The following is a 10,856-nucleotide window of genomic DNA, read 5'->3' as shown; positions in this document are numbered from 1 at the left end:
CCCCCCCAATACTATGAGCTAGTACAAGAAAGGACTCTCAGACCTGAAATGATTCTTCAGATTTGGACTCTGATACCTAAACTCCTAGACTAGCTGCTGTGTTCAAATCTGAACTGTTGAATATAGGAGGTGTTGTAACAGAAGAGGCCAAACCCAGGTCTTCTCTTCCTGGGATGAGAACTTCCATCTCTGAATTAGAAAGTCACTGACAGATTCTGGCTGGTTCTGGACTTTTCTTACCTGGTATGCTTTAGCAAAAGTGGAGAGTTCTCCCACCTGTGGATTTAGCCCACAATCAGTTATCTCTAGGAAAATAAGACTGTTGAGTATTAGTCTGCTCTTCAGCTTTAAGACAGAAGGATGACTGGTCCATTGCAAAGTAGAGACACATCAGCCAAAATGAAAAGAAACCTTGTTGCTGATAAATCTTTAAACAAGCTTCTCAGTTGTGTATCTCAAATGAGCAAAAGTCTCTCTACTTTTCCTACCAAGACCTTTGAAGGTTTGGGGTTTTTTAAGGCTCTCCAGAAACCTTTTAATCAGACCAGTTCAAAGCTGACCACACATGCATACAGGCTTCATAGAACATCAGTATTACAGAAGATAAAAGAATGCCTGGGCTTCAGTTTAAGAGATTAAAGGTCAGTGTAAATAAGTGTAGATCCAGTTAGGATAAGCAGAAGGAAATTTTTTAATGTGGAATAAATTTTGATGTTGTCTTAATGAGAGAGGGCACTTATTAGAAGGATATTTTGTGATGAGAAATCTCATATATTTATGAATGGTTTCCAAATATTTTCTTATGGTAGTATTAGGCATGGAATGAAGTTTAAACAAGGTTCTCTGTCAGTATGAACATCAGTGAGTGGTCTTGGTGTTGGCAAGATTAGTTCAGTGTGTCAGGATTTATAGAATCAATGTGAAAAATATCTTTCCTTTTTATGAGGCCACTCAGATGTATAAGGCTTATTTCAGTTGATAACATTTTCAGTCTACCAGCAAACAAGGACATGATACCTACAAAATCAAAATTACAATACTCAAAGATTCCTGTTACCCTAGAATGGACTGCTACTGTCAGATTGTCCACAAATGAATAAAACAGAAACTAGCACAAATTTTGTAATGGAAGAGAATGCTTCTGCACTTTTTTGCCTCCAGTCCTGTCACTGGGCACCACGGGAAAAAGCCTGGCTCGATTCCCTTTGTACTTTCCCTTCAGGTATTTACATGCATTGGTAAGGTCCCCCCCCGAGCCTGCTCTAGTCTGATCAGCCCCAGCTCGCTCAGCCTTTCCTCATAGGAGAGATGCTTCAGTCCCTTAATCTTCATAGCAGCCCTTTGCTGGCCTCTGTCCAGTATGTCCATGACAGTCTTGTACTGGGGAGCCCAGCACTGACCCAGCACTCCAGGTGTGGCCTCACCAGTGCTGAGCAGGGGGAAGGATCACCTCCCTCCATGGGAGGATGCCGTTGGCCTTTGCTGCACTGTAGGTATAGCCTACACTTGTAACTTGCTATTAGTTATGCTTGCTGAACTATTGTATTCTGGATTCAATTTATACCAACCCAGTAAGTATTTTTAATGACTGAAGGGTCAGTTGTTGTGTGAACTGTCAACATTGTTTTTAATGAGTGTCTTCAATAAAGAAAGAAGGATGAGAAAAAACAAACATGAAATCCTTTCTTCAACAAGCAAGGGCTTCCTAGGGAGAGATAAGATACTTAAGGGGGTGTGTGTTTGTGTATCACACTAGTTTAAATGTAATTTTGAGGAAAAGAAGAATTTTATTCCATGTAGCATCTTATCCATTCAGCATTTTATCCATCCAGCATCTTATGAGCAAATTTAACAGAAAAAACTGAACATGATATTTTTTTGCATTTCAGAAGGTTCGGGTCAGTTCTATTGTTGACCACTGAGTGAGTGATTCTGCAAACAGTAGTGCATTAATTCTAGATTAATTCTAGTGTTTGCAGACTTCAGATGAGATTGTTTTTACCACAGAGTATTAGATACATACTGTAATCATTACTTTCTGGAATTCAAATCGCCCATTGAATTATTTTTCCTCAAACAAAAAACCAGACCTCAAAATAAAAGTTAAGTTTTCCTAGGCCAGATCTGTAAGCAATAGCACTATGATAAATGATTCTTGAGGAACAAACTGTGGAAAAATAAGGTGCCCTGGTCAACATTAAAGTACCCTAACTAGGATGTAAAATACAAGTCTTAGATTTTGTTACAAGAAGCAAGAAGTTACTTTGTGCATCTGACAGAAAGTGGGGGAATGAGTGAGGGGGTGTGTGGTGGGGAAGATGAAAGATCATACCATATTGCTGACCAGATTGATGGATGAAAAAATGAATGTGGGAGACACAAATCACTGTAAATATAAAGTATTTCTGAGTTTTCTTAGCAGTCTCAATTTATGCAAGGCACTGGCAACTAAGTGGACATCTTGCTCCACAAATACTGGTAGGCATTCTGAAGAGCTAAGCTGACTTTACAGAACTGAATTTGCATAGTACAGTAATTTAGTCAACTTACCTTCTACAAGAAAAGGTGAAGTGCTAACCAGGTCAATAACCTTTACAGATATTTTCTATTTAAGATGACCCTTTCCATTTTTATTTGTGACTACCTCTTCACATTTAATCTCTGACACTTCAGTAAAAGAAACATGAAACACATCTCATGCAAAGTGAGACCCATGCCTGGCTAGTGAGTTATTCAGGCTTTTAAATACTAAATAAAAACACTCTGAAAGTATTTGTCCTCAGTGTGGTTAGACACCTGAATAATCCTAAATTTGGCCAAGCTGAGATACAATTACTCAAGAGGGTAAGGTTTAAAATCTTATGGATATAGCTGTGTTAAGTCTGTAGTTAAAAAATACATATGTTGTTATTCAATACCTGGCAAATGAGCTGCTTTGGAGCTGTAACCATCTAAGTAATAGAAGTGTCAGATTATGTGGCCAGCAGGTCAAGGAGGTGATTCTCCATCTGTACTCTGTTCTTGTCACATCCCATCTGGAAGAATTTTTTGATGATGAAGGTGCTGAGACAGTGTCACAGGTTGTCCAGAGAAGCTGTGGATGCCACATCATTGGAAGTGTTCAGGTTGGATGGGGTTTTGAGCAACCTGATCAACTTAGTGGAAGGTGTCCCTGCCCTTGTCAGGGGGAATTGGACTAGATGATCATTAAAGGTCCCTCCCCATCCAAACTGTTCTGTGGTTCTGTGGTTATACCTGTTGGAGCCCCGAGGACACCAGCAGACTTTACTTCCCAGCCTACCCTGGGGTCTCCCTAGCCCTGCCCATGCACACGGGACCCCATTTCAGCTGAGCCTGGGGCTGTTGGTCCTGCTTTGAGTGCCAGTAGGAGTGCCAGTCTCCAGCCGTGGACCCATTTGGTGCCGTCCCCAGGTGACCTGGTTCATCCCCTGCCTGCCTGGGCCATCTAATGGCCACCTTAACAACACTGGCTCTGCCCTGAAGGGCTGTGTCCCCTTGGTAAGATGCTATCTGTGTTGGGGTTCACCTCAGCTCCACTTGTCCCCCCAGTAAGGTAGACTGCTCTCCCTGTTTTCTGACAATAATGAAGTCCCTTGAACAAGTGCTGTTAACTTCACTTACTAAACATTGGTAAAAACTGCTTAAAATGGTGAGAAAAATCTTCCATGTCAGTAGGAAGAAGTGGGTCTTCTATGTCAGTAGAAAGAAATGAGAGTAAAAAAGTTGTGTATTGCAATAGCTTACTCTTTTTTTTTTTTTTTTTTTTTTCCTCTGATTACTGGGTTGATATTTAGATTAGCAAGTAATTCTGTCATATCTCACATTATGGTGTGACTGACAGATAAAACCCTGCCATGGGAGAAGATTCAGAGGAGCTGGCTGTGGGTGATGTGCCCCTGGAGCATGAGGATAGATGCAAGGTGTGAGTGAGCGACCACAGCTGGTGCAGAGCAGCTGACTGTGTCCCAACACAAAAGGGAGGGACTGCGGGTGGCCTTTGCTTGAGATAAACAGCTCTGTCAGCTGTGTGGATCAGCTGGTGGCTGGAAATATTTCTTCCTGTGTTCATGAGAAGAGTGTGACTGTCTCCCTGAGTCAGCCAGGCCACCATGGAGGCAGTGTATACATGTCTCATCCCAACACAGAGTATGAAAACTAGACAGCTAACAAAATTTGGAAGAGAGCATTGGGCTTGAGTTGGTTTCAACTCACATATGCCTTCCCAGCATCATGATTATAGAGACTGGTATGTGGGTAGCATTGGTATAGTGATTGTTATGGTATAACATCAAAAGTCATCAAATAAGTATATTTGATATTACACCTTCCATGCACAGAATATCTAAAAGAATCTGTCAGAGATACTGGACCCTGGCATAAGGTTGACATGCAAAATTTCAGCGATACAAGGAGTCCTTTCCTGATTCACTAAAAGTAAGAGACGTGTAGATTGATTTACTTATTAAATAGATTAGATTTTATGTGCAAATACTCATACAAACTTAATCCTCTAATTTTTCTAAAATCTATTGAGAATAGGTCCTTCTATAACATCACTGGAAGTCACATAGAGACTGCTTGCATAGAGATCAGTTACTATATATCCTAGCTGAAAATTTTGCCAATGACTTTGAGACTTGTTAACTTCACTACATTCTTGTAGTTTAATATGCAAAATTATTTTTGAGACTACTGTATTTAGTAGGAAGACATTTGTACTCCATATAGACCAAGTGTGTTCAATGGAGAGGAGTATAAAAGAATTTGATTAGGATGTACCAATTTAATTAGCAAAATGCCCCCAAGAACAGAAATATAACTGTTTTAAAGTCCCCTTCTGATTTACAGTCTGAGGGGTATCGATAACATCTTCTAACAAAAGGTATAGGCTGTTCTAGTGTTTCTAACTGCCTGTTGTTTGTATGTTAGTATCAGTGAATGACTGCTGGGTATTTTTTTGCATGTGTCTATTTTCTCACAGAATTAGCGAAGAAATGTAAGAACTGGATTTACAACATTTATCTATTTTAATGTAGTTCAGTTCTCCTGACGTATCTGATTCCTTTTCTTTGCCACTATGCTGTTTTGCAGTGGCCAGCTTGAAGTAATATGTGAATATTCCATCTTTGGGCATTGAGATTCAAGCACAGTTAGTAAGTATAAATGAGTACAGTTCCTGCTTTAGTCCATAAACTGTTGGCAATCTGGATGAGTGCCAGGATTCTGGAGTTGCAGTGCTGTCACATTTCAGGATTGCAATGCTTTCAGTATTAGAGGCAATGCATTGTCTGCACAATCCCTATTACTGGTTTTGGTTCGGTTGCAAAATCTTTTTAACAATAGGGAAGAGTCTGTGGCTTGAATATTCCCTGTGCACAATCCTCCATGGACTGCTGACTGTAGGAAGGGAAATTAACCTTGCTAAAATAGATTAGTCTTCATGACTACAGCATTTCTGTCCTCTGTCCTTCATCAGATCACAACCATAGTTTATATGTAACCCAAACTGAATACTCAAGTGAATGTAAAATATTATGTTTCCTTCCAAAAAGTCATGTATTCTTACCAAGGTGTTGCGCTCTGTTTACAGTAGAGTTGTAAGGGTAAGTGTCCCCTTAAGAGTCATGAGCTGAAATGGCACAGTCCCTTTAAGACAGTGTTTTCAGTCAAGAGTAGCTGAGAGTCCTGGCCAAAGCAGCTTGATTAAATTCCTCTCCATTACTTTCAGACAGTGCCCTTTAACTGCCTCTCCTGGTTTACTATATTAAAGGCTCATCAGAGCTATGTCTCCTGACTCAGTATTATTCACCACTGGAGAATGTTTGCAACATTGACACACTTCTGCCACCATGTTTTATGAAGAAGGTCAGTATTACCTTTATTGCAGTAGCATTTGTAAGACAGCAGTTCTGCTCTCAGATTTTTGAAGTGCCAAAGACACGACACCACTAACTTGATATGCGATGAATGCCTCAGGCTTCCCTGGAGGACTTCTCATTTTAGGTCATCTACATGTCTTTAAAGGCACCTATGTGTGGTCTAGGAACAGTAGTAGTTTCATAGACCTATTAGACTGTTCAAAAAGTGAATCATTATTAGCTATATACATTTAGTTTTTCTTTTCATTAATATTTAAATTGGTAGAGTCATATCCACTGATATGGTGATAAACAAAGAAGTGGGTACATTTACCTGCTTGATATTCACACTGGTGAAAAATCTGTTATCACCCAGATTGGACATGCATGCATTCTGTTTACTTATATTTAGCCTGACTGAACCTCTAGCTGAAGCAATATAAAATGAATGTGAAAGCAGACACGTGGATTATAATTATAAATGGAACCGACATATTCCTGAATAGATAGTAGATGTGCTTCTACTTCTTATAAAAGGTATCTTTCTCTTTGAAAACAGATAATTATTATTTACTATTCCTGTTTTGGAGTATAGATGTATATATCTATTAAAAATATTTTGGAGATATAAGCCTTCAAAAAAAGAGCTATGGTTAGCAAGTTATAGTTATTGAATTACTTGGGAAATGGTTTAGACTTGCATTTCAAGATTTTAAGTACTTATTTACAGTGAACAACAAAGCTTTTCTCCCTATCTTTTCCATACCTTCCTTTTGTTGTTTATCTGTACACAGTCATATAATTGTATTTAATGATTAATCATTTGATATGAGCCAAAGTGATTTTTTTAATGAGCAGTAACACTGTTATATGTTGGTTTATGCTTTAGGATGGTAGGTCATTTTTTATTTAGTATTTGCTTTCCTAATAAAGGGTTCAGAAGAGATGTTTATCAGGACAATTAGTGACCCTAGGGTTCTTTTGGCTAGGAAAGGAAGCCAAAACAAAATTATAACATCCCAGCATGCCTTCGATCAGCTGCAGCACACTCTGTGGGCTCAGAGAACATGTTTCTTTGCCAGGAACATCTGGCTTTTGAAAAGCTGATAATGTTTGGTATTCCTGTAACAAAAACAGAAAAGAATTGCAAACTCAGGAGCAACTTACATAGTTTTTTCGAAGTTGAAGCAGTTTCATTTTCCTTAGGGGTGAAGATCAAAATGAGAAGGAGTTGCCAGTAAAGCTGGTCTAAACAAATTATTCAGTAGATATATGCTGCTGTAGCTCTGAGAAAACTTGATTCTGCATACTTGTCCATTAGCTTACTTGATAACATTAGCAAAGGCACAGAAATCCTGGTAAATGCAAATCCTGGTAAATACAGGTAGAAGTTGTTCAGCAAACATCAGGAGTTTTGATTTTAACCTCAATTTACTAAGTATGTTGGCATCTATACAGTACATTCATGAGAGAGATCTTTAAAACATCATATTTTTAAAAGGATCATATCCTGTTCTTTAAGCCGAATAATTAAATAAGAAAAACATTCATGACACAAAGAAACTTTTTTTAAAATTCTCTAGCAGTTGATTCAACCAGCATTTCAAGTACATGTCTGATTTTGAAGGTATAATTAGTTTCATAGAAGGTTTATTCATATGGTTTAAGTTCTGCATGTATTAAAGTAATTTGCTGAATCAGGGTTGATGTCCTGTGCATACAAGAATATCCATACTGGTTCCATCTGTGATGCAAACATTGTTACCTGTACCTTCTAGGTAAAAGGCCATTTAAATTATTCTGCAGTTCATTATGTCACCACCAGAATCTAATACATATTTTTTGTTTCTCAAATAACTTAGATTTTTATACCATTATAGAGTGCAGAAGTAGCACCGGTAGCATCAGTAAAAGAAACAGAATTAATAAATCATCTGTGAATACAGATGAATGATTCTGTAGTGCAAAGATGCATGCTAAGTAGTACTAAAAGCATTATCAAGTCCTCAGTACAAGGTAAAATTCTGATCTTTTGTCTGTGGGTGTATACATTTGTCCTTCCTAGAAGCTGTATCCTTCTGCCATGTACCACATGTTACTCAGCAGTTAGAAGGCTGGCTGGAGCTAGCTAGCTCTTGTGTGTGGCAGGAAAGCTACAATTTTGCCTTTGAGCCACAGAAGGCTGTTGTAGGCAGTAGCAATCCTGGAGGTGGGAGGAGGAGGCACAACAAGAGGAAGTCTGAGGCAAGTATAATTAAATGCATCATCATTTATATGACAAGACTCCAGCTCTTGCCTGTGCAGGGGTAAAACCTCAAAAACCTAAGTGAAATTTGTAGTCAAATAACTGCTTCAAATTATCAGTAGCTTGAGAATATGGATCTGAATATTGTTCCTTGTGTACATACTTTATAAGCATGTTCATCTGAAATGTATAGCCGCTAGCTGTTTGCAGAAATTAGATGCATCTTGCATTTGGGTGAATGTTTAAATCTGTTAGTTTTTTCATCAAGTGATAAATGTAGCCAGTGTTAAGTGGATTTATTTAGTATCCAGAGGTAGCTTCCATGTTGTTTCTTTGCTTGTTACTTTGCTTACCCTCTTTTTCCAACTACATAATTCTTTGGGGTTTTTTCCCCACAGAATCACAGCATGAAAGTCAGTAAGCTGCTTCCTTTTCAGAGATCTGTATATTCTTCATTTACATAATAGTGAACTATGGTTTGTGGCATTTCAGTAGAAAAAGGCCTTATAAAATATTTATATTTTGAGAGATTTGAAGAATTACAAACCAACCTCTAATTAACTCTCCTAAGAAATATTATATTCTGTGATGAGCATAACACCAAGTTCCTTAATGGTACATTCCCAATATAATTGTTATCATTCACTGTTTTCATCCCATTACCATTTTTCTGTTTTTCATTTCTACTTTGATCATTCATCTTGACAAAGTCTCGGTTCAGCATGGCACTGGATTATCTCATTAGCCAGTTGCACTTCAGCTCATGGTAACAGTCCCTGGTTCAGGAATATACATAAATACGAAATGTTTTCCTAATCACGATGGAATGAATGTCTCCGTATCCTTAGCATAATCCTTTCATTATGCCCTGCTAAGGAATATAACCAGGTTTGGTGTTTGAAGTACTGACCTAGGCCATCAGAAGTCCACAGAAAAATAGAATTCATTACATACTTTATGATATAAACAGTAATGCAGATATATTTAAAAAAGGAAAAAAAAAAAAAAAGGAAAAATACCCAGCAAAATATAAAATGTGGTGATTCTCCAAGACAAATTCTATCAAAATACTTTGATTTTTTCTTCACAGAGAGTATATTGGTCTGTAAAGTGGTCTTTCTTGGGTGATGGTTTCATGACCTGCTGGCTTTAGCAGCAATACTGACTCATGAAATTGCAGCCTCTGGTTGTCTTTTTTCTACCTCACTGTGGTTACTGTATTTGTTTGCAAAATCACAGATTACACTAGATCAGTGTGCAGATTACAACCTCCAGTTTTTATTCTGATCAGATTTGTTAGCTTGACCACATACTGTTGTCATCATAGCTAAAATGGTTGGCAGTTTTAGATGTGGAGACAGGAATGAGAAGCATCAAGTAAAGAAAAGGAATTCATTATGCTGTCATTAGTACAGAAGATAGCCTTAGTGGCAAAGCAAGGAAACACATTTTTTTGCTTTAATCTTCAAGACTCAGCTGTGATGCCTACTTTTTTGCTGAAAGAAGCAAACTGTCAAATGCAAAGCAGAAGTGGAAGGAAACCCAGCATGTGTTGACAATGTCAGAAAACAAAATTATCTGTTCACTCATGGCTTTCTTGTTTGATTCCTTGGGACACAGCCTCTCATCCCCAGTTTGTAATACCACCTGACTTGACAGTCACCATCCCTGATTATCATCATCATAAGGCCAGAAGAACCTAAGGGTGGCCACACTGGGTTAGCTGAGCCAGGTTTGACAAAGACTGCCTTGTCTCTGGCAACAGGCAATGAAGACAACAACAAAAAGTATAAGAGGACCAGGGTGTTCCAATACCGTCCATGAATATTCTTTACAGTCTTCAGTAAACTGCAGTTCATAAACTTCCAGGGTCACTGGTATTTTTGTATTTTATAGCCCTAGGTGGATGTCTATTTTATGATGTTAGTCACATTTTGCACAGGTATACTACACAGTACGAGGTCTCAAGAGCATTCAGAAATGAATCTCAGATGCAGCAGGTAGATCCTGAAAGCTTATTGCACACTGTGGCCTTGAAATGTACCTGTAAAAATATTTTTAGAATGAAATAAGGATCTTTTTAAGGTGATAGTGCCTGTTTTAGTAATTGAAGGATTGTGTCCTATTTCATCTTAACAGTACTTATCCGTGTCTCTAAACATATTGGAATCTAAAGTATGTAATAAAAATAGATGTAGTACATAATAATTATACAGGATTAATATACAATAGAACAATGATAAAAATAACTAGTGATGTGTAATAGTTATATAAAATTGAATAAACAAATATCAGGCTTTCTCCTGGCACCTGTACACCACCACTTACACTTCAGATTTTGAATCTCCAGAGAGGAAAAGTTATTATTCCCAGCCTGTATTAGTGAGAGGAAAGTCACCTTTTGTGATTGTGGGAGCAAGTGACTGATGATTGTCTGGAGCCAAGTATAAATTGAGTAGCTGCAATGCAAGCTGCTACACAGAGTACCAGTCTGTGATTGTGAACTATTATGCTATATTACAGCCATTTAATGGCAATTGAGTGATGAGAACAGTATGTTATTTGATGCACATACAGTGACACAGTGGCTTTTTCTAATTAAGGCAATATTAGAGGACTGTTCTTTTGGTTAGTGGCAAAGGGCAGTCTTTAATGTGGGATTGTTATGGAGGCTCTCAAATAAACAACCAACCACCAAAAAAAAAAAAAAAAAAAAAAAAAAAAAAAAAAGG

This window comes from Athene cunicularia (assembly GCF_003259725.1).
Source record: "Athene cunicularia isolate RWA chromosome 1 unlocalized genomic scaffold, athCun1 chr1_part1, whole genome shotgun sequence".
Taxonomy (NCBI): Eukaryota; Metazoa; Chordata; class Aves; order Strigiformes; family Strigidae; genus Athene; species Athene cunicularia.
This window is presented reverse-complemented; position numbering follows the sequence as displayed.